Source organism: Crotalus tigris, unplaced genomic scaffold (genome assembly GCF_016545835.1).
Source record: "Crotalus tigris isolate CLP2741 ecotype Arizona unplaced genomic scaffold, ASM1654583v1 scf7180000018137.345827, whole genome shotgun sequence".
NCBI lineage: Eukaryota > Metazoa > Chordata > Lepidosauria > Squamata > Viperidae > Crotalus > Crotalus tigris.
The window spans coordinates 107172-126808 of NW_024096843.1; positions in this window are offsets into that span (position 1 = coordinate 107172).

Consider the following 19637-nt stretch of genomic DNA (forward strand, 5'->3'; position numbering starts at 1 on the left):
TTTAATCATCAAATATAGAAAACCCCAATTCTGCCTTCTCTGGATTCTGCCATAAGAGGGAGAGAAGGGGGAGAACAAAGGGGCTTTTTGGCCCTCACTTCCTTCAGTACACTTCAAAGAGCTGAATGTTGTTTATTGTAACCAAAGCTTAGCATACCAAAGAAGGGTATTTGCCTTTCATGTAGTTATCTGAAGTCTCCATCCAGACGGAAGAAAGAAGAAAGGGGGTGAAATTGTGATACTTGAAACTATCACTGGAAGGGGGGTTGATTGGGTGGGACTACTGGGGAACCCTTTAAAACCTTGAGTGGGAGAGCTTGAACCCCAAGTCCTGTCTAGCACGCCTGCAACCATTTTCTCTTAATAAAGGATTCCTGTTGGAAGAATTATTCCAAGAGTTCTGTCTTCTTAAGATGCAAAGTGGGGTGGGTCCTTACAGATACACTTTCTCTTTAGATTTTGCTGTTTCTGTGCTGCAATGGGTCTTGATTCTTTTGAATTATGTTATTATACAACTGATTTTATGTGATAAGGGATGATTGCTTTGGTAGTGAAGAATTCTATTGGTGTGAGTGGTTTTACGATAGACGGCGGTTGACAGGTTGCCATCTGGGAGGCGATGGACAAAAACATCCAGGAAGGGTAAGGTGTTGTTATTCTCTTCTTGTGCTGTAAATTGAATGGATGGACTGAATTTAGTTTTTGTAAAACTTTGGTGGTGTCACATCACTTAATGACCACAAAGGTGTCATCAACATACCTAACTCATTCTTCACTTTTGAATCTTGTCTGGAGACTGACTGCTGTATGCTTGCTATTGTCAATAAGATTTTTGTGAATGAGCTTCTTAAGCACGCTATGTGCACATGCCACACTGTAACCATTTTAACTGTTATATAAATTTATGCACATGCTCCCTTGTCATTTAGCCCTTTGCTCTGATGATGTTAACAGTTTATTAATGAAAGCTTAGTAATAAAAAAAGCCTTTTGCCTTACATCCTGGAGTTCATTATTTTATCTTATATCTATCATGTGTGTGTGTGTGTGTGTGTGTATAATTTTTGGATTGCTAACAAACAATTAAGAGAGAATGGAATAGCTATTTCGAGCTAATTAGCTCTCATCAGCCAGACATACCCTTCTGAGATTCGAACCTGGGCTGCTTGCACGTTAGGCAGCTGTGTTAACCTCTAGGCCACAGGCTCTTTCTCACTTTGTCAGCTGTGTCAGGGAGGGACATATATATAAACTCCAGGATGTAAAATAGCCTTTTTATAACTGAGCTTTCATCAACTAACTGTTGACATCATCAGAGTAAAGGCTGAGAATAAAAGAGAACCTGTATGTGTACTTGTGTGACCGTTTTAATGGTCAAGACATAGAATGTATATACAGCATGCTCACATTTAGTCCTAATAGTTCCGGCTTTGATGCAAAAGCTGGTCTTGGTCTGAAATTCAAAAATCCCTCCTCTCAGCTGTTCAGCATGTAGATCTTGCTGCGCTACACGCAATCGCACATCGGCTGTTAGTGTACTTGTGAGAGGGGTGTAATCGGCATGGTCACTCCGCTCTCTCGTGCTCAGCTGTGATGAGTCTGGCTCTGACATATGAGCCAGCAGATGTCCTCGTGGGATGTGTAACTAGCTTGTCAGCCCCCACTCTCTCGTCCAGTTGCCCCTATTTCTAAGCATAGGGCTCAGTTAATTGAGTGACTAAAGTCCCTCCCACCAAGGAGCCATCGGCTTGCTCAAACGTCACAGGTTTGGAGAGCAGCTTTGCTCATATGCCCATTTTCATGGCAAATGGCAAGCTAATGACACACCGAGAGCATCTGGAATCAACTAGCACTTTTAAGTCTGCCTGTGCTCCTGACTTAGGGATTATGAGTTTGGCTGGCAGCAAGAAACATGGGACATGTCAACTCACCATCGGGTCATCCTCTTCTTCATCATCACTGTCGAAAGAGGGTAGAGCAGGGATGGATCCAGCCTTGGTCCCAGCATCCTCCTGCGTGGGGGATATGACTTGGGCAACCGGTTGCTGTGTGATCCAGTTGGATTTCTCTCTCGTTGGCTGCTGGGCAGGTTTCTTTCTCACTGCTGGTCCTGGTCTACTCTGCTGTTGACCCTGCTGTCCACATCAGAAGCAGTTGATTGGTGGGCCTGCAGGTGGCCTGGGTCCTTCAACAATCTCAGCAATTGGAAGTTTTCAGGGGGGGTTGCCGTTTGGGTTGCTCTGGCTTCGGCTCGGCTTCAGGTGGGGGAGACTTCTTATAGCGGGTGAGCTGAACGTCTAGTCTTACCGCTGCCTGGTACCATTCTTGATCAGGTACTGCTCGATAGATGCATGCTTGAGGGAGGCGATCATCCAACCCTTCCCTGAAGTGATGGGCTCAGGCCACCTCTCTATTTGACCAGCTAACTTGCAAAACTCTGGTATGTACTTGACAGCAGGCCTGCCGGCTTGTTTTATTTTATGGATTTGTTCTTCTGCTTTGAGGGCAATGGATGAGTCCTCAAATTTTTCTCTCAGTCCTAGGAGGAAGAGGTGGGGGTCCTCTAATTTGGGGGCTTGCTCATTATACAAGTTGTTCAGCCATTTGGATGCCTCTCCCTCTAAGACACAATCACATTGACCATAGCGGCTGGGTCCATGTAGAGATAGACACAGCAGATCAAATGAATGCACACTTGGTTGAGAAAAAAAATCAGTTTCTCTGCAACTCCATCAAAGGTTGCTCTGAAAGGTGGAGCAATCATTGGTTGCTGGGCTCTCCACTGTGGTTGTTGCACCCTCGGTTGCTGTTGGCCCCAATCTGGTTGCTGATTCAATGGCTGCTGGGGTCTCCACCATGGCCGTTGCACCCCCAGTTGCTGCTGGGGCCCACACCATGGCTGCTGCTGCATTCTCAGGGGTGGCATGTTGGGGTCTGTTGCCATTCCCCCTGCTGTTGGTCTGCTGGGAGCTGCGGCATCCTCAACCGCTGTAAGACCCCCTGCAGCCTTGGAGGGAGTTGTTGTTGGAACTCCCATCATCTGCAGGCCCCTCAGTGGTTGCTGTGTATTAGGGGGCAGTGACCAGCCTCCTTGCTGTGGTCGTCCTCCCACCAGCTGCTGATCTCCTGGCTTCTGCACCACCCCAAGCTGTTGCAAGGCTTCTATTAGCTGCTGAAAGCTCAGAAGTTGCTGACCATCCACCTGCGGGGGCTGCCAAACTCCCCACTGCTGCAAGGGCCTCAGACAGGGATTCTCTCTGTGGGGTTGGAGGCCCTGGCAGGGGATTCCAGGGGCTGGAAGACTGTCTGATCTGCAGACAGGCATTTCCACTCACCCGAGCCCTCAGTGGCAGAGGTCCTGGTAGCTCTCCACCAGTCTGCTTTTGAAGTCTTTGTGGGTGGCAAGGCAGTCTCGAGGCAGCTGGAGTCTCCGCTGGGCTGGTTCCCATCTGATGACCAGATCAGCTCTCCTAGCTGCTTGGGTTTTGCCTCCAGCTGGGAGTCCTGCAAAAGTTCTTCCTCCCTCTGCTTGTTCCCTGTTGCTACCCCCCCCCCCAGGTAGCAGCTGCTGCTGGATTGACGGCTTCAAGCAATTTTTTTTTCTCCATGATGAAATCTTCTCCTGAATCTTTGTCAGCTACTCTCAAGTCTGGGGACAGCGATTGGGGCTCAGGACCCCTAGAATGTTTGGAAAGTTTGTAGATTTTGGCTTAATATCATGGTTCCGAAAGATGAAACTCTTCAAAGAACTTTGAGGCATTATTTATCTTAAAAAATCTTTAATCGAGCAGCATAGCTTCAGTACGTACATAGTTGAAGCCAAAATCTGATTTCCCCTCCCTTCAGCACATAGATCAAAGCACAATTCCCTCCTACAACTAACAGTCATAAATCACATTATAGATAAGATAAGATGATAGCCTTTATTGTCATTTTTTACTGTGGGCACAACGGAATACATAAAAAATGAAATTTAGTTGCCCGCTCTCAAAGTGAAACATACATGACATACACCTAAACATACTATGAACAACTTATGTATAGACCCACATCCCTACATATACGTAGCAAATAAATATTAAATACTGTCCATCTTGAATATATAACGGAAGGAGGAAGCTTGAGAGTTCACAAGGTTAATGCTTTATGGAATTAAACTATGGCTGAATCTGGATGTTCTGCTACAGATATCACGAAGCCTCCTCCCAGAAGGTGTAGAAATAGAGACCATGTAAAGTTTGTGAGCAGCAAACTGCCTGATCAAATGCATGACCTCATCTACAATGACCTCACCTGGTTCACATGGTATCAGCTAGCTTACACCCACAGGATGCTGCAGAAAACTGCCCCCTGGCTGGTGCCTCCTGGCTGGTATATTCTTAAGGATTGGTAAGGACTTTCACCAATAAAAATGCTGTTGATATGCTGTTGCCATGTTAACTTTTGCTGCTTGGAAAATGGTATAAAAAGCAATAAACACTGGGAGGAAAGAGTTCCTCTTTGCACCCTGCAATGACTGGTCACTGATTCTGTCAGCTGGTGACCCAGATGGGACAGATGGGACCCCCCTTGTGGGTAGCAACAGCCAACATACTTACCAGCATCTGGAACAGACCCCTAGGCGCACCTTTGTCCTCTGAGACCCCTCAGTGGTAAGTATGGGTTGCAATCTATCTCAGCACCAGCAGAAACATGTACAGGAACTCAGATTCCTGCTACATAAATCAGGTGTGACATCACCTGAGGCAGACATAAGGAAGCTGGTGGAAGAGGTAGGGGAACACTGCTCCTGGTATCCAGAGTGCAGGACGCTACATTTATGAGATTGGGAAAAGATAGGGCATACTTTACATCTTGAACCTCGGGCTCCAGTACAGATATTACATCGATGGTATCAGTGCCATCAAGCAGTGAAAAAATTTGGCTCAGATGCTTCAGCAGGGCAACAATTAACTACAAGTCCCCCACCTGAGTATGATCAAGTAAAAATTGTGCCTCCAAAAGCATCTTCAATTGGATCTTCAGCTCCATTAGGGCGTCGGCTGATCAGTACATCCAGAAAGGCAAGACTGCCTTGGGTCTCTTCTTCTGTGGTGAAGCAGATGTCTGGATATACCGAGTTCAGTTCCTCCAAGAATTTGGTGCTATCCTGTCTTTTGACAATCACAAAAGTATCATCTACATAGCGTGCCCCAAATTTTGGGCGGTACCTAGACATTACTATTGACTCTAGCTGCTGAAGAACTGCCTCAGCAATAATGCCTGAGATGGGGGATCCCATTGGCGTCCCTTTTATTTGTTCGTATACCACACCCCGAAAGGTGAAGTATGTCTTCAGGCATAAGGTTAGCAACTGTATTAAATCATTGGTATGGAGAGAATCCTTATGTTGTTCAGGCCTCTTTTATAGGAGGTCCCTTATTGCCATGACTGCCAGATCTTGGGGGATAGAAGTAAAGAGTGAGGTAACGTCAAATGATATCATTACCTCATCTTTCTCTATCCTTAGGGGCTTTACTCTCTCCAGAAACTCCTCAGTTGATTTCACAGTGGTCTCACTGTGGCTGATGTGACCGCTAAGCCATTTATCTAGTCCCGAAGTGGGTGTGCCCCTGAAGGACACAATAGGTCATAGGGGGACCCCCTCTTTGTGTACCTTTGGGAGATCATAGAACCTAGCCATGGCCGCGTTGCTGGGACGTATCCTCCTCAATGTGTCGTTGTTGATTTTACCCCAACGTTTGAGGTTGCTAAGTACCTTATTGATGCGGTTTGTGTGTGTTATCATCGGATATTTAGTGATGACTGTAGACCGTAGTGTCATTAAGTAATGCCTGGGCTTTGTCAAAATACGCTGATCTGTCCATAACCACAGTTGCCCTGCCCTTGTCAGCTGGGAGTATGACAATAGTGTTGTCCTTTTTTAATTGTTCCAAGGCCTCTTCCTCCTCTCTAGAGAGCACCTGACGCCATTTATGGTTAATCAGCAGGCCAGTAACCCGCTGTCTCATTGTGTTTCTCACCTCGTCATTGGCCTCCATGCATTGAATGGTAGGCTCTAAAGATGCCACAAAGTCAATTGCCCATGCATCCATCAGGTTGTGGCCTGCATCCCGTTCTAGGAGGGAAATCTGTTCCTGGGTCAGGGGTTTGGAGGACAGATTGTGGACTAGCTTAACAGTATGCCCACTATTATCTGGCACCCATAAGATGTCCATTTTACATTGGAGTGTCATTGCTTTTTGCTGACTTGCACTTACCGTGGCCTGGTGGACCTAGTGGTGGAATGCCTGATAGTGTTGATATGTCAGTGTGGCATGGCAGCATTCACGATGTTCTTGGATTCCTATCTTCCACATTCCTATGCGCGTATGATGTTCGTTGATTAAAGCGCGCATGGTGAGAAGCTGGAATTGATGGGTAATTCTCTGGCACTCTGCCGAGTCTATGAGGGGTTTTCTTCGTAATGACTTGGGGGGTAGATCTCCTCGGAGGCAATCATGAAGAAAAGCCAGTTTATGGTAGCCAGTGGATATGTGCCGTGCGAGCTTCTCCCATCTCCTGGTGTGGAGCAACACAGCTCACTCATAATTGTCTTTTAAAATACTAAAAATATGAATCCTGGGCATTATGCTAAAAAATAAAAGAAAAAACGAACACCAGGATATAATAAACCAGCCTGTTTAATATAAACAAGCCTGTGGTTAAGAAGAGTCACTAAGCTTTTGTCCGGCCAAAAAACTGACCGTGTCACTGGGACGTATCCTCCTCAATGTGTCATCATTGATTTTACCCCGACGTTTGAGGTTGCTAAGTACTTATTGATGTGGTTTGTGTGTGTTGTCATTGGATCTTTAAACAGATTAATTCCCATTGTAGCACGGGCAGAGCTAAAGCTGAGGAGAAAAAACATCTTCATCACATCTTCATGCGCAATGGCTATCCCATGGGGTTTGTGAGACAGTATAGTAGACCACATTGACATCATAGAGACTCATGCTCCAATGTGACAGCAATGCCGGCCACACGAACAACCCTCCCTTACATTCATGGTGTCTCTGAGGCCACGACACAGCTGTTGGCCCCCTACAATGTGAGCATTGCCCACAGGCCCGAGCACACCCTTAGGTCCAAGGTCATGCATCCAAAAGAACTGCTCCCCAATGGTCAAAGATCATCTGTGGTTTACAGAATTAATTGCCAGGACTGTGCAAGCAATTACGTTGGGGAAACTACTAAAAGACTGAGGACCAGGGTTCATGAACATGAACTGGCTATTAGAAAGTAGGAGCAACACTCACAAGTGTGGGCCCATATGTCCAGCTCTAGCCACACTTTCGATCTAGCTAACGCAGAGGTTATAGCTCGTGAGACTACCAAGGTGGCCGCCTACTCAAGAAAGTCTGGCTCTTTAATGAAAATTTCATCAACCGACATATAGATCTTTTGCCAGCCTACCACACGCTTAGGAAATGGGAACAACAGCACTACGGCCTGCTGAGAAGACATTTAACTCTTCCTTGGCAGGATTGGGGTGGTAGAATGATGGATGAGACAGGCACGATCTCTAAGGAAGAAGATGACAGTGTTTTACATAATTGGGATGATGGCTCTATAGATGGGACGACCACGAATCCCATGGACCGAGATGATGGACCAAATGGACCTAAGCCAGGGACGGAAGCGCTGAGGTGATCTGGAAGGAGGGGGAGGGAGGGGGAAGACAGAGAGCAGGAATGCCAGAACAGCTGCTTGTTGCAGGACTGGGGCAGAGGAATTATGACAATGGCCTTGGGGGTGGGGGAGGATAATGGCCCTGGGAGGGAGGGGGACTGGGCGCAGGGATGGATTGACAGCCGCCCTCCAAGTGCTTGCACATGCTCTAAAAAAGCACTTGAGGATCGTAAAACAATCAGTGAAGTCAAAGACAGTTTGCCTGATGCGGAACAACTCTGTGCGATATGGATTAACATGATCAACGGGCCGATGAAGCACTCAAGGAGCTGGGCACAGAGGCAGGAATGGGCTTGGAATGGTGAGAAAAATAGGAGATGGTTAAAGGGCCCTATAAAAACCACATTTGGTTGGAATCACCTCATGAGTTTTCTCTCTTCTTGCAGGACAAACCATATGTCTAAATAAATGTTGTTTTAATAGTATCTGTGTATATATGTTTGTCTGTGTTGTTCTGTGTTATTTCCAAGATTTAAAGAGGGTCAAAACTCTCTCTGGTAACAGCACACAAAAAGGCCTTATTTAAAAATAAATGGTTTGCCTGGAGAAAGTATGAAATGAAATATTTGTATGTGGAATTGTTTATGCAAGCAGTTAGAATGGAAGTGAATGAGTTAATTTGCTGATAGCTAAGTATGTGTGTTAGTCCTCAACCCCCCCCCCACTCCCTCCCAGGCTGTGAAAGAAATAGTAAACTGCAGATTGTATTGTTGTAAAAGTAAATTGAAAATCAATAGTAAGTGTTTGTATGAGAAGAGTCTCATGGGGGATATATGAGAGAATTTATGGAAAATGCATGTGAAGGAGAGAAAACTAATTTTTAGTGGTGAGATTTTTCTAAAATTTCTTTTTCTTTTTTTTTCTCCTGTCTCTTTTCTTTTTCCGCTGGCTGTGTTGCTTTAAGAACAAGAGAGACAGAAAGAAGGGGGGGGGGGCTGCTCATTTTAACTTTTTTTTCTCTGCTTAGAATTCCAGTTTGAGAATGGTGATGTGGATGTGAAATTTAATGCCCATGCTTGCAGTTTCAGCTTGCAATTTTCTACTTGAAAGAGGAGACAGTAATTGTTGCACAATTTTTGGGGGGGGGGAATTGTTGAGTTTAAATTGTTTAGTTAAACCTATATATCCATCAATCAAAAGAAATGACTCTGAATTGTTTTGCTTAGATTTCTAAATGTTTAACCTACTTAATGGAAATTTGTTTCCATCTGAATGGAATTTGATTAAATTGGAATTTGACTTATTGACCAAAGGAAAACAACATGGAAATCTCATTGTAGTTCCACCAGTAGCACTTGCCACAGTTGAGCAAATTAATGACATCTTGAGTACTCAATTTGTGGACAGAATTCCACATAAAAATTGTCAGTTAACATTTTTGATATTTCCTACTAGTAAGCTACCCACAGGAGTATTAGCTGTGTTAGAAGCGCAAAAAGTATATTGTATTGAATGGCTTTACTTATCCCACACCCCATCCCAAAATGTTTTACTTTTTATCCAGGCTGTTGTTGAAATAATAACCTTAGGACACACTCGAGCTTGTCATTGAAATGGGACTGATTTAATTAATATTGTTCTTCCTATCCCAAAATCTGATTTTCAATTTTATTTTCAGAATAACTTATCTCTTCAGTGCTCTTCAACTGACTATATAGGCTGTATTTCATATCATCTGCCTAAAGATCCTCGACTTGCTTGTTTAATGACTTCTTCCTTTCCTGTCCACCCACTGCTTTCTCCCTCTCCCTTGCCACAAGCTCCTAGTGTTTTTTCTGATGGAGGGCAAACAAGAGGAGCAATTGCTTACAAGGATCCTCATGATGATACCTGGAAAGTGGCCTACTCTGCAGTGCAATCCTCACCACAAAGCTCAGAATTATCTGCTGATATTTTAGCTTTCCACATCTTTTCTCAACAGCCTTTTAACTTAATCTCTGACTTTCATTATGTGTGCCAACTTATTTTTAATCTTCCAGGTGCTTATATCATGCCCAAGATCAATCCCAATCTTATGGCTTTGTTTTTAACTTTACAGCAGCTGCTACAAGACTGAAAGCATTTATACTTTGTTTCTCACATATGCAGTCACTCATCCCTTCCTGGTCCTCTTTCTGAAGGCAACAGTCATGCTGATGCTGCAGTTCATGTATTCCCCACTCTATTTTTAGATCCTTTTTTCAGTCACTCTTTTTTTCATCAAAATGCTAGGGGGCTGGCACAAGCTTGTCATATTCCACCCGACCAAGCCAAGCAAATTGTTTCATCCTGTCCCCAATGTTCTGGGGCATCTCCTTCGGGGGACACGGGAGTTAATCCCTGTGGTTTTACCTCTAATCAGCTATGGCAAATGGATGTTACCCATGTTCCCTCTTTGGCTCCCTGGAAATATATTCATTTATCTACTGATACCAATTCAGGAGCAATTTGGGCCACGCCTCAATGAGGAGAAACAGCTGCATATGTTATTTCTCATCTTTTTTCGGCCATTACAGCCTTGGGTAAGCCCTCTTCCTTAAAAACTAATAATGGGCCAGCCTATTCTTCAGTGGCCTTTTTGCAATTTTGTACAACCTGGAATATTGTTCTTACTCATGGCCTTCCCTATAATTCCACAGGTCAAGCCATCGTGGAATGTGCTAATCGGTCCTTTAAGGACTGCCTTCACAAACAAATAAAAAAGGGTGGTTTTCAGGTACCCCAAAAAAGTATTGTTTACATTAAACCAATTGAATGTTTCCATTCAAAATTTGACCGCTTATCAGAGACACTTTCAACAGAAAACAAGCTTGCCTCCCGCTCTGGTATATTATTGGGCTTTACCAGATAAAGCATGTTTGGGGCCGGTCCCTCTGATCACTTGGGGCGAGTCTATGCTGCTGTGCTTGCTCCTACAGGACCTTTGTGAATTTCAGTGCATTGCATCCACCCAGCCAAGGATGTCGTGGCACCAGTCCCTGGATCCAGTCCCAGAAATGGCAAGGGTGACTCTACAGACGGCACAGCGACCAATCTGATCCCGGTGTGCCAGTTGGCCAGTGATGTGGGGAGATGTGAAGAACTTGACTGCCAAGCGCAGGCAGTGCTGCATCAGCAGCAAGCAGAGCAAACCCCCGAGAACCTGTGCGCTGCCATTTTTGCAATTTTAACTGCAAATTCCTTAGCCATCATTTGTTTGTGTCTGATTGTTAACATCTGCCCTTTGGCAACAGCAGCTGTCATCCCACCCAAACAATCATTCGAGCAAAGAATGAAGCAAAATCTATGGGTGCAGCTGGCTAACATCACACAAAATGATGTCTTTTGCTTATCTGAAGCGTATGACATGAAAAATTTGCTTTCTACATGTTTAATCCCTGTTTGCACCCCTTCTGCAGTAATTCAAAACTTCACTGGCTCGAGGAGAATTTTATTAAATGGGAACTTTAACTATAAGGCTATATCTAGATGGAGGGGGGTCACTGCCTATTATCTACCCCCTGACGCTATTGCTTTGCACACCCCAGTGGTAGCAATCCTTGCAAATATAACATGTGCAAAAATAGTTAATTGTACTTCTTCAAGTAAAAAACCTCACTGTCATTGCATTAGCTCACCTGTTTTAAACTGCACAGCTTTTGAAGAGACTTCCTTTCATTTTGGACATGTTTGGCTACCGCAAGGATGGTTTTTTTACATGTGGTCAAGAAACTTTTAATTATATTCCTGCTAATATTAGTGAAACACAGTGTTGCCTCAGCCAGCTGATTCCTGTTTTGCTTTCCAAACAACAAATTCACTTGAACCGTTCTCGACGTGGGGTCACACTAGATAGCACTTGTGACTTTGAGACAGCCTTACTTAATAAAGCAGAATATGTAGCACTAGCTGTGTCTCTAGTGTGTGTGCCAGGACTTGCTGTTTGTGCTCACCTCAAAATCAACGCTATTGCGTGTAATTTAGCAAAAATAATTAATGCTACTTCTTCAGCTATCTCAGCAATCAACCATGAGCTGCAAGACTTGAGAAAGGCTATTTTTCAAAATCAAGCTGCTATAGATTATTTGCTTCTGCATCAGCATTTGGGTTGTGAAAGTTTTGAGGGAATGTGTTGTTTCAATATTTCATATAATTCACGAACCATCCAGCACCAGATCAATATTTTACACAATTTGGCCTCTGATTTGAAAATTGATACTTTAGGATCTTGGTGGGAAAGCCTTTGGGCTTGGCTGCCCACAGGATTACTGGGAAATATCCTGCATTATTCAGTCATTACCTGTGCTATTTTGATTGGTGGGTGCTGTTTTGTTCAGTGTATCCCTTCCTTTTGCAATATATGTATCAGAGCTTTTTGCCCCAAATACTCTCCCACATTGCCTCAGGGTCAAGTTTATGCCCTGTATAAACAACTGCAAGGATGTTCCTCTCCTGATTATAATCCTTTTACTAACCACTCTTATGACGATGCCTTGTCTAAAAAAATAAAAAAGAGTGAGATGTAGAAATAGAGGTCATGTAAAGATTGTGAGCAGCAAACTGCCTGATCAAATGCATGATCTCATTTGTCGTTGTTTCATGATCAACGGAGTGCCCCTCCTTGATGGTCACCTCTTCACGGCAACTTCAGACCCATTTAGGGTCCCCCTGGCAGGACAAAATTGGCTGCAGGGAGCGGAGCTTCGCTATCTCGTGGCGGTGTGCTATGGTGCAAAACCGGAAGTCCTGGGTAATCCACATTCTTTCTTAGGGTGCCTTGCCTTGGATGTTGGTACAAACTGGTTAAGAGCTTTTCTGGTCTTTATCACCTGTCATTTCCCCCTCCCTATTTCCTATCACATACACACACAGCTTTATTGCCCATTATGATGATTCCCCCAGATGATTCCCTGATATCTCTGTACATGTCAGCTTGGTGGAGGGTGAACTGGTTCCTGGCACATCAGAAGCTGGGTTGATTGATGGCTCCAAACAGCCCATGGTACCTTATTTGAAAAAAACCTTTGTCCAATTAAAGGTTACAGACATGATTTTAATAGTATATGGGTGTGTGTGTCTTTGAATCTTATGATTTGTGGCAATTTACATAGAACACAATAGATAATAAGCCAAAATAAATAAAAATATAGCTATTTGTAAGATAAATTATGAATAAAACCAACATGTTTACCATACCAACTGTAGGTACTCTGAAGACAGGTCACAAAAGCTCTATGAAATAGCACAATTTTATTATTTGGTAAAATGATATCATAGTCTTTGCCAACATTGCTTTCATGAGATAAAGGCCATGACTGATGAACAATGACACCCAATCTCCCAGTTTTCTAATCTTTCTTTTTTTTTTTATTAAAATTTTTATGAAATGGGGGGGGGAAATGATCAGGGATCTATGGAATGATCAGGGATCTATGGAAGCAATGTTACTGTAATGTATTGAGGTGAATTACTTGGTAATGTTGAAAAAATGGTCATTGAAGAGGATAGTAAATAGTAACTGGCAACACAGACTGGCAGATTTCCTTCTCTGCCAACGCACAACCCCATGCACTTCCATAGGCAGAAGCCCAGCAGAATTAAGATGGGGCCGGCGTTTGATCACAAAGCTGGATCGCTTACATCCAGATAGAGTTACCTCACAAGCAACACAGCCAAAGGCACCATGGCACTTGCAAGTTGGCGACCTGGTCTGAGCAAGGAACTATGGGCAAGGGGCATTATGGGTGGTAGCTGTGGTTTGTAAGGTGACTGGGCCACTTTCCTATGAAGTGGTCCTGGAAGATGGTCATGTGCTACGCAGGCACATCGACCAACTGCGGTGGAGGGTAGCAACCCAGCCAATAACTCATGACTCTAGTGACAGTCAAACTCAAGAACAGTACGTTTGCAGTAGTGCATCAGATGCTGCCAGTGACAGTGGAGCTCTCTGACTAAGGGATGAGACTCAAGCATCTGGTGAGTCAGTTCCATCCACTGATACTGCAACCAATGGGAATGCCAGCAGACGGCTCCATTTTCAGGACTGGGGGACTCTGTTCCACCTCTGGACACTGGCTTGGGTCTACCTGGACAGACCAGCCACAGAGACTCGATTCCAACCATGATGGATGGGTCCCATAGCCCCGTTCTTCCAAGCCTGGCAGGCGAGCTGACAGACCGGGGGCCTCCAGCAGTTCCAAGGCATTCAGAACGGGTGAAAAGGCCACCAACGTATTTAAGGAAATATGCTCAACAAATGTCCTTATGAATTATCTAGGGAGAAGGGGTGTAATGTATTGTGGTGAATTACTTAGTAATGCTGAAAAAATGGTCATAAGACTCTGTCAGTTAAGAGCCAGACTTTCTGTCTACATGCTAATTACTTGTGTTAAAAGTGAGAACTAATACTTGAATCATATTGGCTGCCTCCTAGTTGCTGAGTGTATAAATAGGGGTGGAGTGGCAGTTATCCTGGCTTCTGTTAAACCTTTAATAAAGAGTTGTTTGTTTCACCTGCTGCCTCGTCGATGCCTCACCGAGCACCAAACTTAACAGTTACAATTAGAGAAGGCAAACAATTTCCAAAAAGAGATGCATGCAACTGTACAACTATTGCAAGAAATGATGAAGAAGAATCATCAAGAAACAAAAAGCAATCTTGATAAGCTAAATGAACAAATGCTTGATTTAAAGACACAATTTGAGGCTCATCGGCAAATGATTCTTAAAAATGAACAAAGAATTGAAGCACTAATGACAGAGAATGAAAGATTAGAACAAGCAAATCAAAACTTAGAAGGTAAGATTGCTGCCTTGGAAATGGAGAAAGCTGTACACTACTTTAGATTCCAGAACATGCCCCAAGATAAAGAGGAAGATATTGCAGAATTGATTATTAATCTATTAGCAGAAACCCTAAAAATTAAAAGATTGGAGATGCAGCAAGACATAGATGAAATATTTAGAATGAATTCAAGTTATGCGAGGAAACACAAATTGCACAGAGAAGTCCATGTAAGATTTATGGAGAAAACATAAAGGGATGAGATATTAAGAAGAGTCAGAGATGACCCATTACAATATAAAGATAAAGAAATAGTAGTGCTGAAGCAGATTCCCAAGAGAATAAGGAGCACTTGAAGACAATATCATTTCTTGACTACAAAATTTACTACAGGAGTAAATTTTAGATGGCTGATGCCAGAAGGGATTCTAATCAAATGGAATAATACAAGATATTGATTGGATTCAGTGTGGAAGGCACAGGATTTTGATGAAAGATATAGAGCATTTCTGGGAGAAAGAACACAATATCAACAAGAGAACGGAAAAAGCCAGTAATAGACAGAACAAACAATAGAGGAAACAACTACACAAGTGGAAGAAGAAAAAGAGAAGATGAATCAAGAGGATGAGGGAACAGTAAGAGAGCAGAGGATTACGAGATCAACAAGACCTAAATATAAGTAAATCAAAATGGAGAAGGAAAATGGAATCTTTTCAGTGAATATACAGTAAATGGATTGAATTCCCCATCAGAAAGAAAAAGAATTTTCAAACAACTACAGAAATTGAACATTGATATAACTTGCCTGCAAGAGACACACACAAAAAACAACAACATAATTTTTTGGAAAATCCAAAACTTGGAAAACTTTATTACACATCACTCAACAAAAAAGAGAGGAGTAGCTACTGTATATATGTTAAAGATAAAATAGATTCTAAAATGATTTATGCAGATGAGTAAGGAAGAATACTAATGGTAGAAATATTTTTAAATCAAAAACAGATACTTATGATCATAATATATGCACCAAATAACAAACAAGAAGAATTTTATCCAAACCTTCACAGAAAAATAGTAGAAATGGAATATCAAAATATATGCTTAATTGGGGATTTCAGTGCAATAGTAGATGGTACATTAGATTATAAAGTAATAAATCAGGGAAACAAGGAAGAAAAAGGTTACCTAAGACTTTTTTTTAACATGATAGAGGAAATTGGTGTACAAGATATTTGGAGAGAAACAAACCCAGGAAAATCACAATATAAATTTTATTCTAATAGTCATAAATCTTGGTCTAGAACTGATATGATTTGGATGACGTCTGAATTAAGAGTTAATATGCAGGAAATTGAAATAGAATTTGGTACATGGGCAGATCACAATCCTTTAAAATGGTGTGGAAAGAAATGCAGAAAAAATTAAATGGATTTTGAACCAATCTATATTAAAAGAGAAAGAATTTACAGAATTAGCAACAAAAGAAATGGAATTTTTCTTCAAAGAAAGTAAAAACAAAGATACAACATTACAAAATGTATGGGATATACCAAAGCATATTTTCGAGGCATAGCAATAACATACATGGTGAAAAAAAAAATAAAGAAAAGAGACAACAATGTCAGTTGTTAAGAGAAGAATTTAAAAAATTAGAATTTGAACTACAAATAAACCCACAAAAGAAAATATTGAAAAGACAACTGGAAATAATAAAACATAAATTAAATTTAATAGAATCAGAAAAAGTGGTATAGCAAATTAAAAGGGCAAAGCAAAACTTTTTTGAAAATGCAAATAAACCAGGAAGATGGTTAGCTTATAAACTTAAAAAATAGGAGAAAAAATTGATAAACAATTTAGTAGATGAAAAGGGCTGTTTACAATTTAAAAATGAAGCAATAAAAAAGATAATTAAAGAATACTATGAGAAACTGTATGTTAAGGAAGAAACTCCATGGGAGAAAATGACTCAATATATGGAAGAAAATAATTTACCAAAAATTCCATAAAATTTCAAGATTATGTTAAATGAAAAAATAACAATGATGGAACTGACAGAGCCAATAAAAAGACAAAAAAATGAAAAAATACTGGGACCAGATGGACTCCCGGCAGAGTTTTATAAATGCTTACAAAATACATTAAGTTTACCATTGAAAGATGTATATAACGAACTTTTATTGTCCATGTCCCAAATACATGGACAGAAGCAAATGTTACTTTGATACCAAAAGAGGACTCAGACTTGATGGAAATAAAAAAAAACTATAGACCAATATCACTATTAAATGTGGACTACAAAATCTTCACTTCAATAATAGCTGAGAGACTGACTTCCGGTTCCGGTACGCGGTGATGCCGGTCGTATATAGGGACTCGTCTCCAGCCCGGCCGGGTTTTCTGCGTCGGTAGACCCACCCAGTGGGTCGAAAGTTGTCCTGGAGGGGCAACCACTGAGAAGGAGGCTTGCTGGTGGCTGCGGGAGAGCGGCAGCTTCTTCCGCGGCTCCAGCTATTTCCTTAGGGCCAACGGAGCAAAGATCGTCCTGCAAGATGGCCGATTATCTTGCTGCACCAGCCGAAGTCACAATTACAATTAAGCGATATTAGACCCACCGCGGAGAATCCGGGTGAGACCCTTTTAGCCCCTCTCTTTCCCTTACTTGGTTTTTTTTGGGGGGGGGGCTGAAAAAACTTGGGTTGGAATTATTTCCCCATTTGGAAAGGGAGGCTTCTGTATATGTGGGAAGAGAGGCATTGAGAATAAAAACTTTTTAAAGACTACACTCTATTTTTACTCACTTTGGGATACAGAAAAAAAACACGCTTTTTTGAATTTTATTAAGAGTTAATATTGGAAGAAAACTTCTTTCTCCACTCTTTAAAAGAGAGAAAAAAAAGGGGGGGGGAATGATGTCTGGAAAAGTTTTTTTATTTACTGAGGACATCTAGTGGTGAAAAGTCAATGTTGCAACTATTCTTTGGATAGAAACCTGACCTTCAAAATATTCCTGGAAGAGATAAGCCAGTGCAGCTGTGGAAGCTGAGGGGGTGGACACTGTTTAAGTACAGCCTTTATTTAATAATAATAATAATAATAATAATAATAATAATAATAATAATGAAAAGACTTTCTTTGATTACTTTTAAAATGAAGAAACTCCACTCTCATTTAAATTGCAAGCTTATACTGGAAAAGATTTATGAGGTTTCTGAAGAAATATGTGCTATAAAGAAAAGGATTACTAAAGAACAAAGAGTCAATGCTACCCCAAACTTTCAAACTGACTTTCAGATCACATCTGTTTATACTATAAACCAAAACATACCAGAAGAGGAATTAAAGGAAATTAAAGAGGAATTTGTTACAATGAAAGAGATCACCACAGAACTAAGAACCAGAGATTATTCTTCAAACTTTAAAATTGACTTTCAGATTACACCTGACTACTCTACAAACCAAAATACACTAAAAGATTACTTTATTGAGGATACAGAGGAACTTATTTCATCCTACAAGCATCTTATCTATATTTGTGAGGACCAGAAAAAACAAAGATTGAGATTTGAACCTTTATTGCAGCGAGGTTTCAAGAATAAGAGAAATGGAGGTCCAATCCAGATGACAGGAAGCTTATTACTGCCTCAAATATCATCACAAGCAACAAAGAGAGATTTACCAGTTGAAAGGGAAGCATTGTGGAAACCTGCTTGGCAGAAAAAAAAGCCTAGAATAAGACTGAAAAGAGAAATATAAAATTATATATATTGGATATAAGGCATTTTAGAACTATGGACTGAGTTAAGGATTAAGTTTTTGAATAGAAATAAGAAAAAATGGATGGTTACTGTATGAAAATTACTATATAATGGAATGAAGAAAAATGAAGAGATGTTTTAGATTGGGATTGAATTAATAATTAATTGAATGTGATTTTAATAAGATGATATGTCTTGTCTGATAATGTGGATGATATTAAGTTTGATAATTAATTTGATGAAAACAGAACCTTGTCTAAAGGACTTAAATGATTTAAGGTTGTTATTATTTTGTTAACAAAAATATTTGATGGATTGATGGATTAGATATGTATAGGATAGATTAATATTTTATTTTAATTGGGAGGTATTTGTGGAAGAAGAAATAAATAAGATTTATGATGAAATTAAAGAATTAGGACATATTTGGAAGGGATACCTGAACGGATAAAGTGTGTATTTGAAGTTAAATTAGATTATGGTCTTGTAATTGCATAAAGCTTTAAAACAGGTTTAGGATTAATAGAAATTTAAGGTAGAAATACACTAGTTTAAATATATAAGCTATTTGAGGGAAATAGAGAGGGAATATTTGATGTACTGATTGAATTACTTATATATGTTTTGGTTTTGGATTTTTGATTACCCCAGCCCCACGGTGTGTCTCGAGCACTTTGTATTAATTAAAAAACCAATAAAATTTGTTTAAAAAATAATAATAGCTGAGAGACTGAAAAGATTTTTGACTGAATTTATACATCCAGGCCAAAACAGATTTTTGCCAAAGAGGCAAATAAAAAATAATTTGAGAGTAATACTAAACATATTGGAATATTATGAACTGCATCCAGGGAAACAACTGGCATTAATTTTTTTAGATGCCCAAAAGGCATTTGATAATGTTTCTTGGCAATTTATGATTCAACAATTAAAAACAATGGACTTTGGACAAAACTTTATAAATACGATTCAGACAATATATGAGAGATGAACAGCAAAAGTGATTGTAAATGGGGATCATACAGAGAATTTTGATATACGAAAAGGCACAAGACAAGAATGTCCACTGCTATTTATCTTAACTTTGGAAGTTTTAAATAGAAACATTAGGCAAGATCCAGAAATTAAAGGATTGAAAATAAAAGGTGAAACCTATAAATTGCAAGCATTTGCAGATGATTTGGTATTCATTCTAGAGGAATCTTTAGAGATGATTCCTAAACTGTTGGAAAAGATAGAACAATTTGGAGAGATAGCAGGATTAACGATAAATAGAGAAAAAACTAAAGTGATAATTAAAAATCTTACAAATAAATAAAAAACCAACTATCAGAAAAAATAGAATTGAAAATAGTCAAAAACATTAAATACTTGGGAATATATTTGACAGCAAGATGT